This window comes from Accipiter gentilis, chromosome 2 (assembly GCF_929443795.1).
Source record: "Accipiter gentilis chromosome 2, bAccGen1.1, whole genome shotgun sequence".
NCBI lineage: Eukaryota > Metazoa > Chordata > Aves > Accipitriformes > Accipitridae > Astur > Astur gentilis.
In genome coordinates, this window is record NC_064881.1 from 6,332,831 (window position 1) to 6,344,892 (window position 12,062).

The following is a 12,062-nucleotide window of genomic DNA, read 5'->3' on the forward strand; positions in this document are numbered from 1 at the left end:
TAATAACAGTAATAGTAATAAAATGTTCAAGCAGTCCAATTCGAGAAAAGCACTCTTCATACCCTTCACATAACTGAAATGACCTGTTTTTAAAAAAATTTTTCTTTCAAATACTGCCCAATCTGAAGGTCCAATCTTCCAGCAGGTAGCCAGTATGCATAAAGATTTTCAAAGTGTAGTTATCTGTCTCCTAGCAGTCTCAGAGTAGGTGTTTAGTGCTGGCACTTCAGATCAAACAGGCATACCCGAGCTAGTTTTAGACTAACTAGCAAGCACTCTGGCTGCTAGCACGTCTCTGCCACAGATCAGAGATGAACGCAGGCTAAGCTCTGTGTTGCTATGGCTACACTGATAGCAATACCCAACCTAGTTAGTTTAAAGCTAGCATATGTCTCCTGCTACAAGACAGAGCCTCGGTGACTACCCTGAAGCCATGCCTGAACGCTCACTCTGTAAGAATTCAATTTTGCCAGAGCCATTGCGATGTGGTTTAGAATCAATGGTCCCATACGTACTTCTAGGAGTACTATTCCCTGACTTCATCAGGGCAACGTGCAGGTATATGGTAGGTTGAATATATTCAGGTTGTTTTCTCAGCAGTTTAGTAAGAGAAAAGAAGATTCTTCAGGGCTATTCTTGTGCTGTGGTTAGCCATCTTGAGCCTCGGAGACTGATTAATCGCTATGCCATCCAGTATCCTCATTTCAGATATAATAAAGAAACTGCACAATGCTTTCCATGGCTCTCCACACCTACAGGGAGAGTTGAGGATGTTGGCTGCCATTTTCCAGTCAGATGAGTAAGAAGTTACTTAATTGGAGGGGATTAGCTTGTTTTTTTCCTTTCCTTCTTAAAGGGAAAATTAATTTTTGTACAGTATTTCCTCTATCTCTGTTCCACTATCGCAACACCTTAGCAAAGTTGTTTCACCCACAGCTTTTAATTGTTATTTTTAAAGGTCTTAACAAGGGTGAACCATCCATTTCAAAAGGCACACACTGATTTCTTTGTAGAAAATTAAAATCACCTGAGGGGTGCAAAAATGGAAATCTTTGGGCCAAGCCCTACCTGTACGAAAACTCATGCTAAAATCACCGTATGTGACTAATGGCAATAATACAGATGGCTTAAGTACACTAAAATATTTTTCTTTAAAATCCTTTCTCTTATATTAAGACCACAAAACCATGGTTGGCAAACTGGTGAACTGAATAATCAAGTACTAACCAGCAAGTATTCACAGTAGAAAAGTGAGCTTTGTTCTTTTTTCTTCTATTTTGTGTTAGTTTTGTTTGTTCATTTGTTAAATTTCTTTTGCAAAAGAATCAAGTTATAAAGTTTTTTCCATTTGGGTTCCTCAGTGAAGACATCAGTTTGCAAGCATTGATTTAAATGGGTAGAAATTACATTATATAGAATCCCCTCTACCTTTTGCAGTACAAGAGAAAGATCATTTGCAATTTAAAATATTAAGACACATATTTAACTTATTCTTTTTATTTTATCTCTACAAAGACTTATAGAAAAGAAGCATGAATTTAATAGTCTTTCTCACAGCATTAAAATATAATAGCTGTCCTTCTAGAAGAAAACAACAGAAATTAGTTGGAGATTTCTGAAGTAGTCATTGCTTTTTCAGTCCTAGTTTCCTGAAAACGGAACAAGACAAAAATTACCCAAAAGGAGAAGAAATATGTTTTTTATGGTGCTTACTTTGCTTGCAGCTTCTCTGTTAAAAAAAAACCCACAAACCAACCAACCAACCAAAACCAAACAAAAAACCGCAAAACATAGCAAAAAAAAAAAAAACAAACCCCACCACAACTAAATAGCTTTTTTAGCCTGTCAAAGTTCTACAAACTTGAACAAGCATATTGTTTGTTTTGGGTTTTGTTTTGTGGTTTTTTTTTTTAAATTGCTTTTAGGTATGATTATGGTCACAGATTCACAGCAATGTTGTAAGAACTGAAAACTTAATAAGGCCTGGCTAAGCCTTATTAAGCAGAAAAGTAAAAAAAATAAAACAAAAGGAGAGATGAAGTGAGAAGAGGAAGGGAATAGGTACACAAAGAAGAGTGACAGCAAGAATCAATGCCTTTACATTAACGTTGTGTTCAGGATTTGGCTTCAGCTTGTAGGTAGCAATTAAAGTGTGGACATAGTTGCTTTGTCTCAAAAAAATTCATCTCAAAGCCAAAAGGGGCTGTTATTTGAGCGATCCAACTACCAAATTAAGCACTTGCTCTGGAAGAGAAGGGTTACACATTTAAGCTTTTACTTCACCCTATCCACGCGAAAGTCTTGATTTTACCAACCCTGCATCTTAGATAAGTCCTACTTATTTGACAACTGATGTAAGTTTTCTCTGAGTCTCTCCTGTCAGCATTTTATATTTTTTTTTAATAGATGAGTACTCACTGATGGAGGGAATCTTGAACTCTCACATTCTAATTAAGTGGGCCACACTATCTGTCCGCTACCTGTCCACCAATATACACTACCTGTCTTTTTCTTCTGACTCAAGAGATAGTTAACAGAAATGACAGAAAGCTGTAAAGGTAAAGTGTCTGATTCTGCAGACCCGTAATGAGATTACTCCCTGGGAATGTGAAATACCATGTTTCAAAGAGAGAACAGGCTATTAAACTCGGTCTCCTTTTTCCCATGTTGGTATCGTTCACCACAATGACCATTCTGGAGCTCAAAAAGCATTTTCTCTGTCATTTTAAGCAAAAAAAAACCCTAACAAATCTTTCTTCCTTAACTTAGAGGTGAATTTTCATAAAATACTCTGATTTCAGTAAATCATCCCTTTCCAACAACAACAAGTCATAGAGAGTTTTCTGACTAGTTTTAGTGGCACCTGATTTACTGCTCTGGCCAAGAGATCTTCTGGGATCAGTTATGCAATCTCACAACTCCTGCAGTCTATTCCTGCAAATACGTCATAGAAGTAATGATGTGCAGTACTTCTAATCCATCTCTGTCACCTCCAGCAAAAAAAACTTCCTTTTTGTTAATCAAGGTATATTCCAGTAACTTCAGGTATAATTTTACCACCCTCAATTTCTATGAAGTCCCAGTTTATTCTTAAAAAGTGATGATTTTGAAATAAGACGAAAACATTTTGATATAGTACTGCAACCAAACCAAACCAAAACAAAGCAGGTATCAAATTCTGTTTGTTTCAAACTTTGCATTTTTAAAAGAATGATATTAAGCAACAGGATGGGTTGGATTCTGATAACCTTGAGCAACTTAAAATAAAATCCACTTGCATTTGGGAACTTGTTCATATGATTCTTTAGGTGGGTCTGCAGGAAGAATATTAATATGAAAGCTGAAAGATTAGAATAATATGGAGTTTCAGGAGCAGAATTATTGATAGAATGAAAGAACAGGGAGATACTTGTTTGGGCCTAAAGACCTGTTGTTGAGTGTTGGAAAAAGCAGATGTGAGAAATCGGAATGAATGGGTGGGTGACTGACAGGCACAAGAGAACCTCATATTAGGTTAAAAAAAGGGAACTTCATATGAAGGAAGAGACACTCACTTTGCTTTATTCACCTGGTATTAGAAATGGCATTCATTGCCATAAATGATATAGAAGGATAGGTGGAGTAAAGTGTCAAAAATCCCAAATCACTTTTTAAAATAAACTGATGATTCAGAGATGCACTCCATAATGTATCTCCAAAGTGGTGGTGCTATGAAGAAGGTCCTGCAAAACCAAAGGCATAAATGGCACTCTCTTTTTTTTTTTTTAACTGCATAAATATTGACTCCTTAATGCCAGACTGCAAGTTAAAGGCTTTTTGGGAAATGTAATAAAAGAATAATAGGCATTAGAAGTCTTGTAACCATAGGGCTACAAAAGACTTGTGTGAGCGTAGGGTCCTAAGCTTTGGGTTGAGTTGAGCTGAGTTGAGGGGAGAAGGGGGTTGGACTGGGTTGGGTTGTAAGGATTTTTGTTAGGGAATGAGAGAAAGCTATAGGAGACCTGGTCAGGATCAGAGTGTGCATCCCAAATGGCCTGGATAAATGAAGCAGCTGTGTGCATTTCAGTATAAAGGTGATATTTTTCTTGTGTGAAATCTTTTGTTTACTCTTTCCAGATGGGGTGGTAGAGCAACTTTGTTGGTACTTTTATCCTAGGCAACAAGAAAAATTACTTTTAGGAAAGACAAATACGTTTGAATTACTTCAAAGTAGCTTTTGAACGAATGTGTCCTAAAGTTACCAAATGAAGAGAATTAAAGATTGGTTTAACATGAGAATGTTGAAAGGTGTTGACAGCTATAACAGCAATAATAAGGACTATTGTGACCTGAGGGAGCAACTTTTTACCTTGGGGGAGGCAAACATGGTGTTTCAGGTGGATAGTAGCAGACTTCAGTGGTCAGGATGAAGGGTGAAGTATTTTTACATGAATTGTATTGGAGTCTTTTCTTCCTCTTTTAATCCTAGAGGGGGGCTGAATATATGTTCTGACTAAAAAGCCCATCAAAAGATAAAACATTTTTCAGAAGGAAAACTGAAACAAGGATTACCACATTAGAGGAGCAAAGTCATCTGAAGTTGGGAACCAGTGGGGAATTAATGAACATCTGAAGCAGCAATACCAGAATGCTTCAGTAAGAACCTGTTACTCACCCACTGAGAGCTGTAACACAATTACTTGTACTTCCAAGACAGACCTTGCAAAACTTGAGGCCATCTCCGAGAATCTGTCTCATTATGTGTTGTTTTCAGAGTTAGGAATTGGTTTTCTATTTAGAAGGAAAATAACAGCTATAGTAAATCATGGGAAAAACTGTTTTGACTAAATGTTGTGGAATAGACTTCAGAGGAAGAGTTTCAATGAAAATATTTTTAATAGGCTACTCAGAAAATCCAGTCTTTGAAAAATTGCTACAAATTAAATGATTAAAAAGATCCCAATGAATTTGCTTTTTGAGAAGATTGAGACTATTCATAGCAACAGGCCAGGTGAAAGAGGAAAAAAATATTAGGGGAGCTTCTTAGAAACAGAATGAAAATTTTTATTAGAAACAGACAGAATCAGGCAATGTGGGAATTTGAACCTGGATTTTTCACATGTCAGCTAAGTACCCTTTGCTTCTTAAATCTCAAAAGCTACTGGGTTTGTTCCATATCAAAACTAAACACCCAAGAATAAATACTTTTCTTACTACAGTTTTATCTTCTGGCCAATATTTATGACTAAAACTCCCAATAGTCGTTGTTTGTGAATATCTTAAGAATACTTTAAGTTATAGTTTCTAATTTGTTTTCTGTCCTCTGAAATAAATATATGTCCTATGTGGAGATATCTTCTTTCAAATGGTCAAAATAGTTCAAACGTTGAAAAAGTTAGAAATGAATTTTTTTTTTTAAATCCTTTTTGAAAAATTATTTCAAAAACTATTTGATAATTTTGGATGAAGTGTTGAAATAACAACTAATATAATTAGTTCTATAACCAGAATTAATGTTGCAATATGCAATTAAAAAAAAAAAAGTATAAGAAACCACACAATTTCTAAGAACACGCTTTTTGCTTCACCCAAAGGAAAAGAGGTCATTCACTTACTACAAAAAAAAAAGCCATCCATCCACTGCAAAAAGTGTCTGTTAAGGGTTTAAGAGGCAAGCATAGAGAAACCTCCAGCTTGATGGTTTGCCACAAGCCAAAGCAATAGCTCATTTTGACATAAATAAGATATTTTTTATTGTTTTTTTTAATGAGACACTATACCTGCTTTCCCACAAATACAAATGATCCAGAATCCTTAATCTCCTTGGTTGGAGTAATGATTCTTGCTTACACACAAATACTTCAAAGGAGTCTTTTAAGTCTTTGGAAGTGGTAGAGTAGAACATTAACTTCAGTTTCATTTAAGAGCTGACTTTTTTTCCCCTGAGTCTTGCACTTTTTCAGACCTGGTTTCCAGTTCCTGGAAGGTAGAGTGCAGAGTATTCAATTGGGCAAATTAACATCAATTACCATTGATTTTTCTTGTCTGCTGTTTCTCATTAAAAATTGCTATTTCACTTGAAAATGAAGTGATTCATTTGAGATGTCTTGGTTTAAAAATTTCCCACCAAATCCATGCACCTATTCCTCCAAACTGAAGAATTCCTGACCCTAAGATATTTCTTTAGTGGCTGGAAGCTGGCAACCTAGAAGGTCAGTTTTGGTGAAATAAGCAGTCTTCATTAATACATTAAATGGTACTACTGAGGTATATTGATCTTTCTGGTTATTTTCAAAGTCTTAGAAATTTACTTTCCCCAAAGTTAATTATTCTGAGGGGGCAGAGGGAAGATGTAGAAGAATGAAACTGATTTATTCTGAGTTGTATTTAAAGACAAACTGAAAGAAAAGAAATTAAAGAAAAAACTGCAAGACTTTGGCTAGAAGTTGTGTCACACCTCATTGAAAATTACTGATGCAAATAGGGTTCCATCCTGACATCTCCAAATACATAAGAGAACAAAGATTCCCATATAGTTAAAGAAATTAAGAATCTATTTCCTCATTGTGTTGAATTCTTTACTATTGAAGGCAACAATGTAATAGGGTCTATTCTATGAGCTATTATTAGAATGGTAAATGTTGTCTCCTATAATATTCTATGTAATATGAAACTTATTTTGTTGAAATAGATACATGCAAGATATTAGTCTGCTGTAACTTCTCTGAAGTCAATGAATTTACTCTAGCTAAGAGCAAGGTTTTTGTATAAATGTCATTAAAACATACGGTGTCTTGTATTTCCTCCCATCTTTTACAGTGTAATGAGATTTCCATTTTGTCTTGCCTAGTCTTTTCTTTTCTCTGACCTGTGTTCTATTCAAGTAAACTTGTTTTCCCTTTTTTAATTCAGTAGCAGTCTGTATTGTTACTCCTGCATGCTTGATGTTCATTTTCACTTTGTACTTTTACATCTTTCTCAGTACTGAAAATGTATCTTCCCCTTCTCAAAAAGTGAACCAAAAAACTGACTCCAATCTTCATCTTTATTTTGGTCCAAGACTTACTGACTCAAATCCTGTATTTCTTAATACCTTATACATTGTGCCTTATACATGACTACTGTTTTCACTTTATCCGTCAGAGTTCTTTACTCTCTTTTTAAATAACTTTTAATGCATTTCCCCTCTCAGTTTATCATTGTATGTTCTATATAATATGAATTGCAAAATTTTCTTCAGTTTTGAGATGAATAAATATTAACTCATTTCCTTGTCCTGTATTCTAATATCTAACTTTTAACCATATTTGGTTTCTCTTCAGATAAAAGGGACTAATATTTACTCACCCTTTCTGGAATACAGAGGTTGTTCACACCATATGGGAAGTGTGTAATGCTCTAGGAGAAGAAAAATATAAGTATATTTGGAGGTGCATTGGCTTGAATAATATTGCATCAACATTCTTCTTAAGTAAATAATATAGTTAACATTCCTTATACAATATTTTCAGGAAAATAATTTTAGTTTTGTGGACATGATTTTTAAGACTGAAACTTGTACTAAAATGAGAGTAAATGCAGCCAAAGAATAGAAATATATCACCCATGTAATGGATTGGCCAAAACCAACTTCTGATTGCCACTTATTTCAAATCTGATAAATCAACTAGAGATGAAGACTTCTTATTCCTGGTTGTTCTAAAATTTTTTAAATGTTGCGTTCGCTTGAGAAATTTATGGGAGAGTTTAATAAAGTTGACTAACAGAAGAGGAAGTGAATTCCAATGAGATATTATTGCTTGTGTTTACCTGACTAGGGTTCCGTTCAGCTGTGAGGAGAATCCTATTTCAACACTTCATGGCAGTGTGATATCATGATTTCTCTCATGCTTTCCAGTTCATACAACTCTAAGTAAATTATCATGAGTATTTTTCTTGGTTAGTATTTATTGTTATGATCTTGGCCAGAAATAAATAATTTATTGAATTCTTTCAAAAAAAAAAAAAAGATGGTTTGTATTAAAAAAACATTTCTGCCCCATGAGTAGGAGTACACTACTGCTGAAGCTAATTACATGAACTTTTTTAGATAAATAATAAATTGATAAGGAAACAAATCCAACTCTGATTTTTTTTTTTTTTTTTCCATTCAAAAAGACATTAGTAACATTTATAAATTATATAAGAAATAATCCCTACATTTGAAAATGTAAGAAAGTCCCTAGACTGGGACATGTTTTTTAGATTTAAAATGAATAAAAATAATAGTAAAGCATTACGTAAGTCATAATTACCGGCATTTAGCAATTGGCTGGTTATTTAATGGCCCAGTTGAAAGGACTGTGGGTTTTTTGATATGTTGATAAATCTGTCATTTATTTGTGGTTAGTAACCAATTTTCAGACATTTTGAATGCAGAACATATTCCATTAGATTTATAAATTCATTAAAGTCCCTGTGCACCAGATGGCATAATATAAGAAATGTTTGAAGCACTCCATAATTAAAGCTTCTAACATGTAATAGTCTAGCTGTATGTTTGACAGTTTGTTACATACATTAAAGCTTAGAGCACTGCAAAATGTTGTGTAAATAACAAATTCATTTCTAATGTCTTGAATTTAGAGTCATTCGGATAGAAAGGATCATCACTGTAACAGATTTATATTCTGATTCTTGAGTTCAGTGTCTTCTTTCTGTTATTCTGAAGGGCAGAGTTCATAATGCATTTTCAGTGTCTATTAAAGCAGCAGAAAAACAGTTTACTGAATTAATTATATATAGATATGGTTTGTAATGTTAAAGAATTGTTATATATACAGGCAAAGTAAGGAAAAATATCTCCTTATGGTGTGCTTTCTTTTGAGGTTCTCTTCTAGAGTGCTTTTAGATTAGAGCTGGATGGTCAAATGCTTTTTCAGCTTTGTAGGAGTAAGTGGCAACTCAGCTGCCTTAGAATTTAAGGAAAGTCATCAAAAGAGAAGCATCTGTTAGCCAAAAAAATCACCCACGTTGACCCTTAAAAAACTGCTGGAACCTGATGGAGTAACTCCTCAGGACTTCAGACATTGGCTTGATTTCTCAGCCCTTAGACAAGATGGAGAGAACAAGTAAGATTTCATTCCCAGACCAGAAGTAAGAGCTATGGCAAGAATTGCACTTTGAGAGGATAATGTGCATTTTAACACTTTGGGGAGGTATGATTCTCTTTGCAAGCAGTATCAGCTCACCTAGCTAGCATAGACCAGAGAACCATGGGCAGGATGAGGTCTATTCTCAGCTTACCCTGGTTTTGGGTCAGTTAAACTTAATAGCACTGTCAGCGGAGACCAAAGGTGTCAAGCCTCTCTGCTGAAACACAAAGGAAAGCCTCACCAATTCCTCTATTTCATTGCGTGTTTGCACAGCCAAGCAAAAGAAAGCTGTATGCAGATCAGACAATGGGTCTGAAATTTTTTCCATGTTCCAGATCCTTCTGAATGGTTCTCACCTAATCTGACAGAGTGGGCCCAGCTGCACTGTTGTGGCTGAGGTGTCCACTTTACTGTGGTCTATCTAATATCTAATACTAGATACTACTATTACTTATATCTAGTAGTATATACTACTCCTAAGAACACTTCAGAATTTTTCTCTATAGAATTGGTGTCTTGCTGGATCATATAGTAACTGAGACATATTGGAAAACTTCGTGATTCCAAATCCCGTTTACTTTGATTTTAAATGTTGCAGAATTGATTTGTATTCCTGATTTTTTTCTCTTTCTCTCTCTCTCTCAAGAGCAATGGGCTGCAAAATGATCACTTTACTACTTAATGTGATAACTGTTGCAAAGTAACAGTAGAAAAACTTGCAGCTTCCTAGAGAGAGCCTTCTCTAAACTGGGTTTGCACTTACACTGATAACGCAGTGTTTTTCCTGACCTTAGTTTTTGTAGAAGCTTTCATTAGTGAGTCACCAACACCTGTTGATAATTGGACACAATGATACAACCATTCTAATACTTCTGAATCTGCATCATTCACAACATTTTAGGTCATCTTGTTTGAAGTGCTGAACAGGTGTAAGTGACAAAAACCCAGACCTAATATACTGAAGTTTCAGGGTTAAATCAGTGATTTGATGGGTGACATCAGCAGTTAGCCCCATCACACTGAGAGAAGCTCGTTCAAAAAAGTCCTGCATTAGCCTACTGAGTCACTGGATATTCCTGGATCATGGGGTTTCTTTAAGTCATAGGTAAGCCAAGGAAAAATGATAAGTCTGAAATTAAAACATAAAATTTAATAACTATCCCTCCCTCTGTGTATCTCTCTGAAGTAAATAAGATCATTATACAAAACACTGTAATATGGAGACTAAGAAAGTGTTGGGTACATTCGTTCAGTTGGTTTAGCAGGTGGACAATAGCCAGGGGATATATTATAGGTAAAAAGTGCAGATAAAATTTATTTTTTATAAGTATTGTCATATATTTCTTCTTCTCTGCATTTTCTCTTCATTATACATTTGAGATAGAAATTTTCCATGAAGCTTTATTTTTTAAACAATTCTTTACATTGGCAAGAGATTGAAAATAACTGCTTGAAAAAAATACTATGTACTTTTATATAATATAACATTTAAATTTTTTTTTTTTAATTAACTCTGCACTGTTTACATGACTACAGTCATTCAAAATACATGAGGAACTTTTAAGAATGTGTTTTGAAAGCAAATGCAATATGTTTATAATGTATTCATTCTAAAAGGTAATTATTTATTTATTTATTTATTCTAAGATAATACACAATTCATCTGTTTTCTGAATCTTCAGTGTGCATAGGCATATATATATGTATGATATAATCTTTTTCTTTATTTTTCATATTAAATCAAAGCAGGCACTGGGAAAAATGAAAGTAGGGAATGGTGGTTATTCAAACACAGATGTTGTGGTTTCCTTTTTTTTTTTTCTTTTAAATCTGAGTCTATCTGATCTCATTAACAACATTCTCACCTACTATGGAATAGAGACTTCTCAATAAGAAATCAGATTGAATTTGAGAATCAGGAAATCGTAAGAAAATTAATGTTGGCCTAGCTTTTTCTTTTTGTTCATGTCTTTCCAAACTGATTTGCTCTTTTACGTGCAGGAAGAAGGCTTCCTAATTTTTACTGCATCTTACTGATGCTGAAACTGGAATGTGGTTGTCTTCATCAATGTCTGCTCTCTTTTCCATCAAGTGGAAGACTCAATGTTTCAGTTAGTGATTTCTAAAGCAGAAGTCAATTGTCATTTTAGGATATCCATTGAGGTTTTGTGTGGTTGTTTCTCTCGTGACTGTGTACTTTCTTAAGGATAGATGTTGTAGGCCTTAGGTGAAAGATTTTTATTCACAGTTAAATGTTGCAGGCATAAAACAAAAAAAGTAAAAACCTGCTTAAAACCTACATGATCTGAATTGAACATGATACATGCAAAGATCAAGAATTTATGAAATGCTTATCATTAGACAAAAAGTCATGTATTAATGTTGGTTTACGTTGATTTTTTTGTATCATAAATATCAAGGGAGAATTTTAAAGGGATTATACTTAATTGTAAGAAAAGGTTCCTACCAAGGAAAACCGCCTTAGTAACTTAAACTATTTGAATATATTACTGTGTAAGACAGAAGTTTTATAATGTTTGACAAGATGTTTCCTTAGATGTTAAGACTGAAATGAAATACAAAATAATACCTTATAATAGACTTAAAAGTCAGCAAATAAAGATTAGAAATAAATACTCACTATTAATTACAAGAGAAAAATTAAAACTGGAGTGTTTAACAATTCATAATTAGGTCTTAACTTTTATGTGTAATTCATTCTTATGATGAAAAAGTAAGAAAACCATAAAAATTTTGATTGTATTATGCTTTGAAAATATTATGCTTATCTTAAGCTATCTAGTTTTCTTAAGCTTACTTTAAACGTACCTTCTATGAATAAGAAGGAAAATGACAGACATTCAAAACTATTTATTTTCTTTCTGTCATGGTTTAACCCCAGCCAGCAACTAAGCACCACGCAGCCGCTCACTCACTTCCCCCATCCCC